Genomic DNA, 17295 nt, shown 5'->3' with positions numbered 1-17295 from the left:
TCACTCCCAAATTCGTTGAATAATTATCGTAGGTTTGGCAGGTTTTCATAAGAATAAAGTTTGGCAAGTGGGTTATCAAAGAATAAAGTTTGGCAGGTTTTCAAAACATAGAGAACGCCAATGTTTACAACAGGATGGGGTTACCTTCTTTACAACCACTGAATCTATTGTAAGTTCAAAATATGTCTGCTTTATTAACTCAACGCCCAGCACAAAGGATCAGTGGTCACAGGAGAATGAACCGTTTGATTTTGCAGAATCATTCGAATGTAATATTACATGAGATATTTACATAACAAGAATAGTGGATTTTTATTTAATAACATTTTTAAATACAAAACGATTTATAATCTATTATAATCGCAGTACACAGTTGCAGTAAAAAGAAGTATTATAACAGCATACATTTATTTATAATCCCTTCTTTAGCCTTACCACTGATCCAGATTATTTTTAGTTCTTTTCCCCTGACATGGCCTTTTCAATCACATCATTGAGTTTACCCTTGTCAGATAAAATCTTAAAGAAATTTCGAAAAAACTGTGCATAATTATGCTTCCTAATTTCATTCTCCCTCTTCCAACTTCTGATTTTCTCATCCTCCATTGACATCTTCTGCTTGAAATTTTCAATCTCAGAATCTGTCTCCGTCAAAATTCTCTGGAGATTTCCATTATCCGTATTCCCTTCCAATTCCTGCACAACCTGATCTTTCCTTCTCTGGAGAATCTCCAGGCCTGCGACATACTCTTCTTTCCAATCTTTTATGACACCCAACACGCTAAACTGAATGTTGCTTTCCATGTATTTCTCCAATCTCTGTTGAAGTATTGGCCGTACAACATTCAACCAATCCAAACCTTCCGAAGTTCCATCAAAGCGGCCAAGAGAGATGGGCCCTTCCTTCATCCCATCTAATTCATATACAATGTTATCAACTGGCACATAGATAATGAAAGTAGACGCATCAATTCCAGACGTAGAGGAGTCAACTGCCTCTTCTTTGGCAAAACTGTTGTTGGCATCCCGAAGTACCTTGTTATTTGTAATACAAAGTGATTTGAGCAGTGGTGTGCCTAAATTTCTACTAAACTCCTTCAAATTGGAGAGCTGTGGACCAATTTCCACATGAGATGGGGAGTTCATGAGTATGGATATAATGGCCTGTGTTGGACACGCGTTGTTTACTTGTTGCTTTGCAAAGAAGAGATTGGGAATATCTGGATCCGACACGGGTCTATCATCATCATCATTCTCTGGTAATCTGTATTTGGGTAGGAAGATTAGGCCATACATGGGTAGAAGATCGTTTAGCCATTGTGAGTCCAGAGAATGCAATTCCTCTATTCGAACTCCCTTCACTTCCATTTCTTGAATGACTTTTGTCAGAACGTCTGGTTCACATTGCACTGAGTGCCAAGACATTTTCAACCGTTGGCAAATGCAAATGATGAGTTCTAGGCTTAGGCAAAGAAAATCACCAAACATAGAACTAATGAAAGGGCAGACGCACGACAAAATGAAAAAACTAAACTCAGTGTGCTGCGGCACAATAAAACTATATTATATTTCATTTATTGTTTTTTCAAATGAATACATGGTACCTTTTTATAGGCAAGTGTACAATATTCTAGAGAAACCTAAAATACATGGTACCTTTTTATAGGCAAGTGTACAATATTCTAGAGAAACTTAGCATTAGCCGACACGACAAAAAAAAAAAATCTACACACTTCTCAAAAATACTAGAGCCGACACAACCAAAATACCTAAACCTAATAATCTAGAAAGCTCTAATGATGGACAATTAATCCTAACTAATGATGGCTAATTAATCCTAAGTAGAAATTATTATTTCTAGTGATCAATTCTTATCGTCCACACATTTTCACTAATCTGAAAATTTAACTATGTCGGCCTCAAAACTTGATTCTTTCACAAACTATTACTTTGCTAACATTATTTACCTTTTGATATTTAATCACATTTATTGCCATTTCAAAACATAAAAAATATATTTTCATTTTCATATTTCTATCTTATGATTGTCATCTTTTATAGACAAATTAAGATAAGAGCTTACAACTTCTAACCAGATATTTTAACCAATCATTCCATATATTATTATTACTATTGCATATCATTAAACAAAAATTTGGAAACTATACAATTGATGAGCAGTACCAAACATGATAGAATTTCATCCCTAAACAAACTATGACAATATTATCAAAATATTATACATCTTGAAAAATATAGCAAGTATATAAAATAAGATCAAACTAATCCCAATCTGACTACTCTTCACTAGATTATCCCAATCTAACTACTCTTCGTTAGAGTATGACTTGGTGAAGTGAATAGAAAAATTTGAGGGAACTAGCTACCTACTCGAGGAGGCATCATGGACATTCAACCTACGTTCATATTCAATATTGGTGAGGATGATGGTATGATTGACATTGCCATCCACCAAGGTTCAAACCCCTAGAGGTGCCTTTGGGCCAGGTTCGACCCCTAGGTGACTTTGATGAACTGGACCCCCCTGCACATGGTAGCTTAGCCAAAGAACGACTTATGGTTTAGATATAGACTTACTCATAATGTTGTTATCAACTATGTAATGGCAGAGATGTTGATAAAAAAAAAATGGTATCAATTTTATCCTTTGTCTAGACTATGCTATATGTAAATGCTAGTTCCTTCCTTTCCATCATGGAATTTCCATCCTTTAGTAGCTAGAAGAACATGCTCTCCTTAAGTTTGAAGATGGTTGTTAGTTACAATAAAGCATCAACCCTCATGAGTCTTATTTGAGACTTGGTGAGATACATTGTCTTACCCTGATTAATATTTTTATTCCTTTATTTCCAAATGTATGAAAGGATATAGGAAGATATATTAGACCAAAAAGTATTAAAATCTTTACTGCACTTGAATATGCATCTAGATAACACAATGCTAATCATGAAGTTACCATCAAGAGTAAAAATAAATGCCCTCCATACTTCCTTGGCAACTGAAGGAACAATCAAAGAACACATGAGAAACAAATTTTGAATAGCTGCAAAATGAATAGGTATTGGGAATAGGGTCAACAAGTTTGAAACAAGGGAGTTTGTGTAAGAAGACACTCTAAAGGAAGTAACAAACTCTAGGCTCAATAGGTTTTTGCAAGAGGTAAGAGAGCAATTTCTTCTAGGTGTCCAAATCTAGTCCACGATTGGAAATAGATTAGATGTGGTTAATAATGGTAGAATCATAAGTAAGGAGGGAGGATATATAATTGGCCTTGGCTAGGTGAAAGGGTGTGGAATTTGGCCATCTTAGCTAAGAAGAACCCGAGGAGGAGGTGCAATAAGTAGGATTAACAAAAAGGTTGAAAAGTACATTTTTGATAAGGCAACAAGTCCTCCAATGAGAAGGGGGCAGACCAAATTTATTAGCAATATCTACACATGACATAACAAACCTATTAGTAAGGATGTCATGAAACTAAGAGTTCCCAACCTCATTCTACTTTTTGGCTAAGCATCCTTGAACAAGGGCCAGAGGTTTATCTCTAGCCTTAAGATTACACCAAATAGAATCTTATCTGCATAAAATATTAGCTTTGTTTGTTCTAACACCACCATGAAATATATGTGTAACTAAATTCAAACCTTTCCAAATAGACTTAAAAATGTTAGAACCTCCTACAAATGTTCAAATCCATATAGAGGATATCTCTATATTTTAGGTTATAAAAGACTTTGGTCTTAATTAGATGGGAAACCTGTAAGTTATTTCTTACTAAAAAGTTTCAGGGTTCCTCCCCTATAGCTTCCTTGGTAATCCATTTAACCCCAAGCACTATTCCCTAGTTTCTCAAGTCTTTGAGTCAAAGGCCTTCCACCTTCTTTCTCATGGTGCACCATCTCCAATTAACATCACGACTCTTACAATTTCCTTCACAATTAAACCAAAGGTAATTCCTAATGATATTTGGAATGAACTCAAACTTATTTAGATTGAAAAACCATGTAGATGAGAAGTAGATGGAGTAAGAAGAAAAAATTGTTTGGAAAACTTGGAGTCTACCAACCATGATTAAATAGTGAGAGTTCTATTTATTGAGCTTAGGTACAATCCTTTCCTTAACCCATCTCCACATGTCATTAATACATGGTTCAATAGAGAATGGTACGCTTAAATAGCTTATGATCTATTTGGGACCTCCCCAACTAAAACCATATTTGTTACACCAACTATGTGGTTGCCCATCCTAGGAAGGAGAATTGATTTAGCAACAAAAATCTTATTACCAAATTCTTCATAGAATACCTCTAGTTTAGACATTAAGTTCATCATATTATTATCCAATGCAAAAAAAAGAAGTACAATGTCATCTGAAAATTCAGCATTGATAAGTTCTTCATTGTTTTTGAATTAATAATAGCCAAAACAAGGTTGCTAGCCCATAACATAAAATTGGTCAACTACCAGTGGATTACCATCAAAACTAAACTAACCTCTATTGCTGCTGGAAACAAACACAAGGTTCACTACCATAATTAAGAGAGTATCAACAAGCTTAAACAAAATGCTTGTAATCAAACTTAAAAGTCTAAAGAAAAATATTAACAAAAGGCATAACAACCTTGCAAACTAATAAGTCTGGTAACCAATAGATTAACAACATAAAAAGAAAAAGGAGGGAGCCCTTAAGATTTCCTGGCCTCTTTACTCCCAAGGAGGATGTTCACCCAGTCTTCTGCCAAGAAGTCAAATAGCATCTTAGAGTCCTCCTTAGGCAAGTCCCCATCAACATCCTTGAGCAGGCACATAGTGGTAGCCCTCACATGTGTCTCTTTAACTATGAACATGGTCAATAGATGCATTCTCTACTCTAGTGCATGAATTCTCTCCCACGCCTCATTACCAACCTCATGCAAACCACCTAGATGGCCATCAGTACTAGTCTTTGTGGTATCCTACACAAATAGGGGGTTAGTAGCATTTTCAAAAAAAAACTTAATTGGGGAGGAGATTGTTACAAGAGAAGTCATCCTATCCACTATATCAGGGAACTGATCCTTTGTTAAGTCCACACACCCCAACTCAACTATCAATGAAACATGTGACACATCCTTATTCTTCTTTCCGTCTCCTAAATTTGACCTAGAGGAGTCCAAATCCTCATCCTCTACCTCCTCCATACCTCCCACCCCAAAGTTAACTACTTTTTCTTTCATCCTCCATTTGGGGCAGCCCGAATCCTTCGAATTTGACTCCTCCTCGTGCAAGGCTCCCTTCTTCAACTTCCTCTTAGCATTAGATTTTTCTAACCTTGCTGACCTCCTCCTACCCTCTCTCCCCTCATCCTCTGACTGCACCGCCGCCTTCTCCTTCCCTTTATCCTGCCTCCCTCTCTTCCCCATGGGGGAGGGATTCACTAGGGACCCACTAGTTGAAGGCTATGGGGTAGGGGCTCTGGGACCTATAATCCTAAGGGGAACAATTTGGGGCTAGGGGTTCAAATGGGAAAGAATGTCAATTTCCACAATCCGAGGGGGGCTAGGGCAAGGTGGAATTGGTATAGCCTAAAAATTAAACCCTAGTGTAAAACTATAAAATTAACACTCTTTTTCATCTTTTCTTTCACAAAAACAACAAAATCCTCTAAATCATGTTGTAGGAAGAAATGAAGAAAAATGAAATCATGGTGGCGAAAATGATTAAGGAGAGGAAAGTGATAGTAGTAGCAAACTCCATACCTTCCTTCCAGGATAAGATATTTCATCAAAACCAAAAAAACTTATTCCATGGGTCATTAAGCTTCTCCCACATGAAACCATCTCTATGTCGAATCGATTCCTCACCATCCATGAAGAAATGTTATAGGTTCGCATCATCAGTCACCCTTGTCACCTTCTACTAGTTCCTACCCCTCATGGGCAAGCCCATAGCCAGAGCAATTGCCTCCTCTAAAATATGAAATGAGATATCATTTATGATAACTCTACTATTCTCTCAGGAGTTAACAAATTGCATATAGCAGTTGTCATCATGCCCATTAAGTGCCTCCATAAATGAGACAAAACCACCATCCTTCAGAATGTACCACACTAGAGGCTTCTCATATTTTCATTAATCACAACCAATTCAATGTGCATCAAATCACCACCCATCTCTAAAAATTTACCCTCTTCTATCTTTCTCTTCAGAGCCTAGACATAGTTTCTAAAAAAGACTTCACTCTTAGGTAGAAAAACCCCCAAGTGGAGATGATAATCACAATTAATAATAATAATGAAAACAACCAACTTGGTAAGAAAGATCACATGTCGACTACCACGGTCTATCACCCAATTGTTTCCATAATTCCCAACACATATCAAACATTTATAAAATAATTCCTTTCTCTGCATGGAATACAATGACACATTTAGCGAAATAAATAAAAAATTCTCCATTTCAAACTTCCAATTTTTGGGCCATGCATAATTAATATTACTCGTACTTGATTCTTTACACCTTGCCACTTGTACTTAAGGACATGTCCTCCCTGCTAGCTCAACATGATTATACAATATAGCGAGCTAGGACTTATCATTTCTCACTTCATGGCTCACTAACTCACTTAGGAACTTTGGCAATACATTCAAATCCCTCCAACATCTAAGCTTCTTCAGCTTTAATCCAATTACCACCATTTCATTAGTTACACTATTTCCCTCCCACAAGATGTGATTCAAATTAAACCTATTGAGAGTAGTTAATAGGTACTTGATATCATCAGTCACACATTTAATGGCCCAACCCTCCCTCATATTACCTTTGACACTCTCAATAATTATTTTAGAATCTCCTTCAATTCGCACATCCCTCCAACCCAAACTTATGACCAATTCTAGGCCCTAATGTAGAGCCATCACCTCCACTGTATTGTTAGAAACTTTCCCTAACTCACTAGTATATGCCAACAACATCCTTCCCTTACTATCCCTGACTATCCCTCCCACCGCTGAACACTCCTTTCTAGCTACACCATCAAAATTGAGTTTAACCCAAATATATAGGCGGGGGTTTCCACTGAGTTCTTTTTCTAGCCAAAAGATTGGAATTATCAATTTCCACAATCCTTTCCATCAATGACCAACACTTAGCCACCTTGACCTCAAGGGTAGAAGGGGGAAATGCTAGTTTTGTCCACTTGGTGCAACTAATGTTTCTGTCTATCTATTTATAGATCCTTTCCACCGCTACAACCTCCTCTCTCTCCTCATTTATGAACAAGCTATTATTATGCTCTTTCCAAATACCCCAAAAAACATGGGGGGGGGGGGGGGGGGGGGTGTGGTGGATGATCTTCCATAGATAGATAAGGAGGGGGTGGATAAAAGGGCCCTACCAATTCATTACCAATTGCCCCATGTCCACATTAAACACCTAGTTCACCTCCAGCATCTGAAGAATTCTTTGTGACACCTTTGATGCAAACCTAGAATGCTAGAATAAGTGGTTGATGTTTTCTTCCTCCATCTTACACATATGACATCTATTTGGTAATTGAAATCCCTACTTAATCAAGTTGTCTATAGTGAGAATTTTCCCATGAATTTTGGTCCACTAGAAATATTGATCTTTGGCATTAAGTGATTAAACCAAACATTCCCCTAGTCATTAGCTTCATGGGTTTTTTCAAGCATTAATTTGTAGTCGTATTTAACTGAGAACTCCCCCGTCGAGGTAGCCTTCCAAATGAATTCATCAATCTTGTCTCTTCTCAGGATTTTGTACTTCCCCATCAAAGAATTAAGCTCATTAATTAGTTCCCTTCCAACCATTATATTATGTTGCAGCTTCACCTTTTTCCACCTTCCTCCCTAACAAATAAAATCAGCTGACATTCCACCCCCCTGGTCGTATAGGTAATACTAGAGAGACCCAAACTTAGTTTTTATTAAAGGTTTATCCATAAGCCATGGATCCTCCCAAAAATTAATATGGTTACCATTCCCCACAAGCCACCTAACACATTCCTTCAAAAGGGTTTTGTTTCTCACAATATTTCCCCAAATTTTGGAGCCCATAGGAAGATCATTTCTCTAGGTGCAGTGAGAGAACATCAGATTTCCAAGGTACTTAGCTCTCATAATATTACACCAATTAGCTTCTCCCTTCATCAAGTTCCACTCCATCTTAGTGAGAAGCACATTGTTCAAGTCAATTATCCTCCTTACTCCCAAACCACCTTTCTATTTTGGTTTGCAAACTATGTCTTGGCTGACCAAACTTATTCTAATCTTCTCATTCCCTCTAGACAAAAGGAAGTTACATTAAATTTTCTCTAGTTTATTCACCATATAATGAGTAATTTAAAATAAGGACATCAAGTACACTGATAATCCTTGGATAGAGGAAATCAACAGTTGCAGCTTGCCCACACTGTTCAATGTTTTACCTTTCCATGCAATTAGCTTTCTCTCCATTCTTTCCAGAATCCCATTCTAAATGTTGTTACTCACATCTTTCAGAGTTAATGGGAGACCCAGATAAATATCTGCTAACTCACCAATGTTGTAGTCTAAAATATTAACAATCTTCCATTGTAGGTTGGGGGTTGTTAAAGAAGAATACCTTGATTTTGTTGAAATTGATCTTTTTACCCACATTCACTACATATATCTCTAACACCAACTTCCAATCTCTGGCTTCACCCACCAAGGACTCCTCACTAAGAAAGGTGTCATCCACAAACTGTTGAATCACTTTAGGAGGTAGAGTGGAAGAAGGTTTAATGCCTTTGATTATCCCTGATCCAACTTTCTCATAAACACTCTTCACAAGATTTCAACAACCATAACAAATAGGTAGGGAGAGATAGGATCACCTTGCTAAGTCCTCTCTCCCCACCAAAATTTCAAAAAGATGACCCATTAACCATCAAAGAATAGCTAATAGTTTCCATCGTTGACTTCACTAATCTAATAACCTTCTAACTAAGGCCTCTCTTTTCCATAACTTTATACAACAAGGTCCAATTAATCCTATCATAAGCTTTAGACATGTCAAGTTTCAAGGCCATACTAGGATTACCACTTTTCTCCATAAAGTGCAAAACTTCATGCATTGTTATAGTAGTGTCTAGTATTTGTCGCCCTGGGACAGACCCACTCTAGGTTTTCCCTATGAACTTATGTAGTAATGTCTTCAACCTATTCACCAAGATTTGAGAGAATATCAGCCTGAAGTAAGAAAGGACCTATAGTGTTACATAGACTAATCAACCTGAAGTTAGAAAGGACCTCTAGGTCTTTCACCTTGGGAATCAATACAAAGAAAATTTTACTGAGCCGTTTAAGAAGCTTCTTGGTTCTAAAAAAACCATGGGCCACTTGGAGGAGGTCAAACTTGATAACCTCCTAGAAGTGCTGAATCAATTTCAATAGGAAACCATGCAATCTCGAGGATTTATAAGCTTTCATAAAGAACACTACTCTGTGGACTTCTTCCTCAGTCACCATTTGTACTAACTCCTCATTCTCTTCTTCCAATATCACGGTAGGCATCAAATCAATCATCCATTTCCTATCCTCCTCTCTAAAGTCTTTTTTCTCTTCTAGGCAAGAGTTTCTGAAGTAAGCCATCACCCAACTCCCTATCTCCTCAGGCTTAAATAAATTCACATTAGTGTCATCTCTGATATTATCAATTGTGTTTCTCCATTTATGAATTGAGGTAGATTTATGAAGAAACATAGTATTCCTATCACCCACTTTGAGCCATAACACCCTGGACCTCTGCTTCCAGTAAGTCTTCTCCCTTATCATCATTTCTTTCCACACTTTTCTATAATTATCCTCCTCTTGGATAATCTTATCCATGGGTATGCCTTCCCCCATAGCTTTCTGGAGCTTGACTAACTTCTCTTCCACCTCAACCTTAACCTGGAAGATATTCAAGAAATATTTTTCTTCCAAAGCTCCACATTTCATCTTACATTCTTGAGCTTAACAGAGAGTCTATACATTGATGTTCCTTCAATTCTAATCCCCCACCACTTAGCCACCCTAGAGTTGAAGTTAGGATGGGATTGTCACATTATTTCATATCTAAAAGGTTTTGGGCCCCTGAGAGGATCTTCCTTCTAGCTAAAAAGGATAGAGGCATGGTCTGAGACCATCCTGGGTAGTTCTGTAAGAGATGAGGTAGTTAATCCTTCCCATCTAGCTGGGACCAAAAGTCTATCAAGTTTTACTTGAATGAGGTCAACACCCTTCCTATTATTTGACCATGTGTACTTCACTCCACACATTTCCATATCCATTAAATCATAATTATTTATAAAATCAGCCAAGTCTTTCATACTATCATTAAAATCTATCATACCTTCAATTTTCTCTAAAGGGTATAGAGGGGAGTTAAAATATCCCATACAAAAGGTGTTCTTATTTTGAGAGAGAAAAACAGACAACTCCTCCCATAAGTTGTTCCTTCCACTTTTGGTATTAGGAGCATACACATCAGCAATATTCAAATTCAAATTTCCCATCTTATATTCAGTAATAAGATAGAATTTTGAACTATAAATTAAACTTCCATTACCAGTAACTGGCTTCCAAAAGGTAGCCACTCCTCCTAATGCACCTTCCACTTCACTGTAGCAAAAGTTCACTCCTAGCCAAACATAATTCGCAATATTCTTTAAATTAATCATAGTCATTTTAATCTCCTGGATGATCAAGATATTAGTTTTCTGGTTTGCCAGCTATTGTTTGAGGGAAAACTTCTTATGAGGGTTGTTTAATCCCCTCATATTCCATGATAGAATAATCATTTTCTATTTTTTGGCAGGGATTCCAAAGTACCCTATCTGCCATTTGCCACCTCCCTTGCCATTTGCTTCACTTTCTTACTTTGTTTTCCTAACTTCCCTACATCCAACTTCAATTACACTACCATCTTAGGTTTCCTTGAAACTCCTATCTATCTTCTTTGAGTTTGCCACTTCCCTTCCATATCATCCAGCTAGGCCAGTGAATCCACTATCTTGTTTGACTATTCATCATCATTCCAACAAAGGACACTAGTGACTTTCCCCACCTTCAATTCTTTCTCCTCGCTATTCACCAAGGTCCTATCTATGTTTCCTCTACAAACCTCCTTGATCATTAGGTTCCTCAAAGGGCTAAACTCCTTGTAGAAAGGGGAAATAAATTTTCCCTTCCTCCAAACCTCCCAACTCTCACTCTTGTGTGCAAAGTGTCTCTGGGTTTTGAACTGAACCAAAATTTCCCTCCAATTCTTCCATCCTAACACTCCCCATCATAGCATGGGGGTTATCTTCTTGCTCCTTCCTAGTAAGGGATGTCAAGCCCTTTTCCATTTTTTCTTGAGAGACCTTCACTTCTAGCTCCTTCTTGAGAGGGGAATCACCACCTTGCCATCACGATTAAGAGAGCCAGTACCCTCCACTGTTGAATCCTAAGGAGGATCCCTCCATTCTATAACACCCTCAACATTCTCCTCAACCAATCTATTTGAATTCTTACAATCTACAAAAAAATGCCCAAATGATGAGAATTTCTAGCAAAACAACCCCACATTCTCATAAATGATTTGTTGAATCTTCTTAACCCACTTCAAGCTTAGTGTAATAAATTCAAGTAAGTTAGTACCGACCACCACATTTACACTAAACCTCACAAAGACTAGCTAAGACCTCTGCAAAGTTATCATATCCATAGCTACAAAGTGTCCAAAGGAATCCCCAATGGATTTTACGATCCTCTTATCCCAAAAATCAAGTGGAAGTGTTGGTAACCTGACCCAAACTGGAGCCATCTTATTTAACTCTTTCACCAGGTCCAACACTAAATGCCACTTCACTACACTAGGCTATGCTTTCCATTTGACCAAGAAGCAACCATCACCATTGTAATATCTTCTACTTCTTTAAATTTAAAGAAAAATAGGCCTCCCAACATGGCTAAAACCATCACACTGTCCTTCAAGTTCCATTTCTGGCTAATCCACTTCCTGACCATCTTAATCAATGGGCAAAAGGAAACAAATCTACCTATGATGCAAAGCTTTAGATTAGTTGACACAATGTCAGCCAAACTATCCAGTACCACTATTTCTAGCACCTCCTCACCACTGATCACTTTAGGAGATTCCAATGGGGTATTAGCCACTTTCTCTCCAAGAACAACTTCCTCCAATCCTAGAGCCCTAGTATGACTTGTCATTTGTAAATATTGTGCAGCTGATAGAGTGTTGTCATCGGTAAAGATTTTGTAGCTGATGGGTAGATTAGGATTATTTTGTAGCCAACTGACCCCTTCGAGAAGGTTTGGCAGAAAGTACTTATAACGCATTTGGGTACATTGTAAATCATCTTATCAAACATAATGTAATCTCTTGGCATATGCTAATGATAAAAGGAAGTGTTGCTATTGTTGTTCTTGTTCATTCTCTGTGTGCATCAATCAATTAATCTATGTGTTAAACATTTTGCACCATTTCCCTAGGAACCTAGAAGAAGGGAGGAATGAAGATTAATGCCAAATCAACTTAACAAGGATCGAAATAAGGTCAAGGGAAAAGATGGAATCTGTACTGTGCAAGAAAATTTAATTTTGGCACACCAAGCTGACTACAGAAGGAGGTTCTAGAAGATTGCCAATGGACACAAGCATGAAAGAATTGTTGCAAGAGACTTGACAGTGGGTGGAGTTGGTGGAAGAACCAAGGGAGGATTTTTTGAATTTGTATTCACCTAGGGAAGAGAATCAACTTGCACAACTTGGAGTGCCGAGGGAGCAAGAGTGTGGAGTGAACTCTATGCTCGGGATACACTTCTGTAAGGGACAACTTCAGAAGATCCTTCTTCACTAAAGTTCATAGCTATTGAGATCGTCGATGTGGGAGTGAATAGGACTAGTGTTGCAGGACCAAACAATGCTCGTGTACAAAATCCAGTAGTGATGGTGGGACCAAAGGAAAAGTTGTCAAAATCTGATGGCGATGGTACAACCAGTTTGATCTGAAACTATAAAACATGTGAAATGATTTGCAGGGAAAATGGCATAATAGATACAAATGAATGGGTACGGTAGTTTTCAGAAACCCTAATTAGTGTTGCAATTGATTGCTTTCTCGATGTAGATCCCCAAAACTTAACCACTTGGGATAACCTTAAGAAGGAGTTTTCTGCCAAATTTCAACTATTGCGTGATGACAATAAAATTTTCATAGAGATATACAATACAAAATTGGGGAAAAATGAAACAATCTGAGTCTATGCTAGGAAGCTGAAGGACTTGATTATTAAAATGGAGAATAAGCTAGCAGATGGACTTCAGGTTTTTGGAGGGCCTAAGTTGAAGCTACAGAGGAAAATGAAAATTGTACTACTATTGTCATACATTGAAGCATACAATAGAGCAATGAATTTAGAAAGGGGGTAGAAGAAAAAAAAGAAAAAGAAGAATAGTTCCTCCGACTTCGATGATGAGGCATCCTTTGAAGAAGATAACAACAATGATGAAAGTAGTAGCAAACAGGTTCATGCTCTATAGAAGGACATGATCCGCATGATGAAGGAATTTAAAAACATGCAAAAGGAGACAAAGGGAAGTGAGCTATAGTGTATGGAGTGTAAGATAGATGGTCATACTAAAGGGTCCTATCCAAAGAACCAATTCTGCAACATTTGTCAAATCATAGGACATTCAACAAAGGAATGCCCCTTTAACATGAAAACTAGAGGACCTGAACAGGTGTGCTTGGCATAGGCAACTTCCATGTCAGGAGGGAATGGAAACACAAAAATTGATGGGGCCACTTCGGGTGGGTACAAAAATAATAGTAGAGGGAAAAACAACAAAAAAAATAGTGGCAACACCACTAATGATGAGAGGAATTGAATTTAGTATGATGTAAATGACCAACTGATAGTTCAATGCCATGCATGTAACTTGTGGGGCTACTTTGCCTGAGATTTTACAATGGCAAACACACTGAAATTATTATGTAGGTGATGCACACTTGGCGATCACGAAGATGCCAAGTGCCCGAAATTGAGAGTGAATCTAATCACCATTAGGATAGATGAAGAGGAGGTGTTGGCAATCACACGAAAATAAGAAAAACTATATCTCGACCTAGGGTAAAAGCACAAACCTGTGTCACCTTTTATAAAGAAAAGTGATATCAGAATGTGACAGTTCAACATTAATGACAAAAAAAATGGTATTTGCATTTAAAATATGAAGATGATGTAAACTGATGAAATGTGTAGAATTGTATGAATTTTATGCCTATAATTTTTATTAATTTTTTGACTAAGAATTTATTCATTTTATTTTATTTTGAAGTCCCTTTTTTAACTGTAAAAAATATAGGATGTAGTTCTCGTCAAATAAGTATATGCAAATCATCTTTTTTGGTTATGATTTGAAAATATTTTATAGATGACATGTATAGCTAGTGCACAAAAAAAGAAATAATTATTTTTGATGTATATTTTCTTTGTTATAAGTACTCAAGTTCGACCTTGTCAGAATCCAACAATTTTTTCCTCCCGTCAAAACTTCCCTATCAAATCTATACCTTCTTGAAAAAAAATTACATATTCATGAAGAGAATTCTCTCCTCTAGTTATAAATATTATTTTTTTATTTTTTTGATATGATTTACTATTTTTTTTCATTTTTTGAGAGAGCATCTTCTGAAATGTTGAAATATTGACTTATAATATTTTTAGATTATAACATAATATAACTAATCAAAACACTCAAAAATTTATATAATGATGATATTGAATCTGAAATCTATAAAAGGGTATTTTTAGTTTTTTTTTAAAATTGAGTTTTGATAGAGAAATGAGATCTGACCAAAACAGGTTTTTGTATCACAAACGGTGACACAGATCTATGCTTTTACCCCCTAGCGAAAGAAAAGAAGAGGCTAGAGGAAGTACGGAAGGAAATTGAGAAAGCAACATAGGGGAAGATAGCTCAATTGAAGGACATCAAGGGCACCTCGCCAAGGAACTATGCAGAATAGAACATCGTACAATAGATATTACAAACTAAGGTAGTCATCAAAAATGGTGATCTGTTGTTCACAGTGCCTTAGCTCTGATTGACACTCACAAATATCATGCCAACTACTAAGTTACCAAGAGAACCAGGAAGAGGGAAGGGAATTGCCACTGGTGGAGAAGACCCAATGTTGTTAGCCCTTACATCTAGATGACATTTGGTGGTTGTCAAGATGAGGATTTTGGGAAATGTGCTGATGGACACAATTGTCAACAAAGGGTATGGCATGAATGTCTTACCCAAGGATACCTGGAAGAGGTTGGGACAACTGACATTGTGGCCACCTACATTCCAATTGCTAATAATAGACCAACATGGCATTAAAACTCTCAGCATCCTGATGGCACAATTGGTGAACATTGGCACACAACCATTCCTGCTTGACTTTGTTGTGATCCCACTAAAGAGAAAAGGATATGATGCCATTTTGGGCTATGGATGGCTTATTCAAGCTAGAGTTAAACATGATTGGAAAGAAAACACTTTATGACTTAAAAGGAAAGGTCATAAATTCGTCATTGATTTGCACACCCAGATGGTGGGGGGAGAAGCTCTATCATCAGATTCTAAAGAAGAAGATGAAGGGAGGCAACGTATGGAGCCAAATTAGGAGTGAGTCCTACGATTGGAAGGAGGATCAACAGACGAAAATTTTGATTATGTCAATGGTCTTTACCACTGGTAGATAGAAGACTATGAACTCTTTCTAAGTTTTAATATGTTAAGAGTTGATGAAGGTGAGAAAAAAGAGGAAAAAGAATGTCTGAAGGAATACAGAGAAGCAGAAGAAGGAAAGGCAGTTACAACTAAAGCTTATGGGAAGAACATATAGTAAACCCAGACAAAGGAAATATCCCACCATCTAGCACATGATGAACAGACCATACAGAAAGAAAAGAATACACTGCACCATAAAATTAGTTGAAGGGTTCCGAAAAAAAAGAAATAATCTGGATGAGTGATGACTACAGGGACAATTGGCCATAGAGGTGACATAGAATAGACATAGAGTGTGGTGTGATAAGCACTTGGAACTAAACAGGTTCCAACTGGGGCAATTGGTGTTGAAGTATGATGGATGAAATAAACCAAAAAAGTTTAAGGTTAGGTCGGTCGGACCATACTAGATCTACAAGGTAGTCAACAATGGAGCAATAAAATTGTGAATGTTAGAAAAACAAGCAATACCGGAGGCCAAGTTTGAACAATTCCCTCTTCATTGCAGAATGGCGAAGTTTAGAGGCAAAATCAAGGTGCTTTATTTTTCAAAAAAAAAAGAAAAAAAGAAAAAACAAGAAGAAGAAGAAGAGAGTTGAATAGGAAAGGGAAAAAAAGAGAGGAGAGTTGAATAGAACAAAAAAAGAAAAAGAAATAAAGAAAAAAGAAAGAAAGATTTTTCACCACGAAAAAAGGGTCCCGCGGATAGGATGTTTGTAGATGCCTGTTCTGCAGGATGTTATTCCATGGAAATAGTCTGTGGGCCTTTCATTCTCCCCGTGAGCCTTTTCATTTACTTTTGTGGATGATTTTTCTTGCACCCTGCGGATGTCTTAACTTCCCCACAGAATGGTCTTCATTTGCAGATAAGTTTCTTCTCCCATGTGTATTCTCTTTTCCATGGATAGCCCTGCTTTGATTCCTCGTGGGCGGTGTGTCTTTCTATCTCCATGGCTTTGTTCTTCCTTCTATGGGTGTTTTTCCTCCATGGTCATTGTTTTCTCCCATAGCTTAAATTTCTTAGTCTTATAAATTACTTGGTGCCATAGTCATAATCAGTGCATGGAGGGTCTATAGTGAGACATGTCTATCCAACTCCAGCATTAGCAAAATTTAGCAAAGCAACATGTGCACTTGTAGTGGCCATTGCATCTTGTGTTGTAGGAGGTAAAGGATTCTTTCTATCACCATCAACCCATGAATGTCTCTTTTTCTCATCCAGATGCTATATGGAGTGGGTTCCCTTGTATCCTCATGGTTGGCAATGTGAAGGGCAAGACTTGTAGATGACACGCTAAGTTGTTGGTGGTATTTATTTTGAGGGAGTGCTTCTATCTATTTTCATTCCTTTTTTTCATGGCTCCAGTCTTCTATAACCTCTCTTTCGTAGATGGTGCTATCTTGGTGAAGGTGTTTATGATTTTGGCAATGGTGTTTTATTCTTTTGTGGAATGAATTCCTATGGCTAATGTTCCCATGGAGG

At 37.4% G+C, this 17295-nt stretch overlaps 1 pseudogene; it reads right to left on the bottom strand.

Annotated features, from left to right (window-relative positions):
* Positions 1-453: 453 nt before the first annotated feature.
* On the bottom strand, positions 454-5420 carry LOC149545749 (ubiquitin carboxyl-terminal hydrolase 2 pseudogene; annotated as a pseudogene).
* Between the last annotated feature and the right edge of the window lie 11875 nt (positions 5421-17295).

Source organism: Cupressus sempervirens, chromosome 7 (genome assembly GCF_028749045.1).
Source record: "Cupressus sempervirens isolate cs-2001-9-10 chromosome 7, ASM2874904v1, whole genome shotgun sequence".
In the NCBI taxonomy this organism is placed as follows: domain Eukaryota; kingdom Viridiplantae; phylum Streptophyta; class Pinopsida; order Cupressales; family Cupressaceae; genus Cupressus; species Cupressus sempervirens.
The sequence above is the reverse complement of the archived record's forward strand: the minus strand, read 5'-3'. Positions and strand labels throughout refer to the sequence as shown.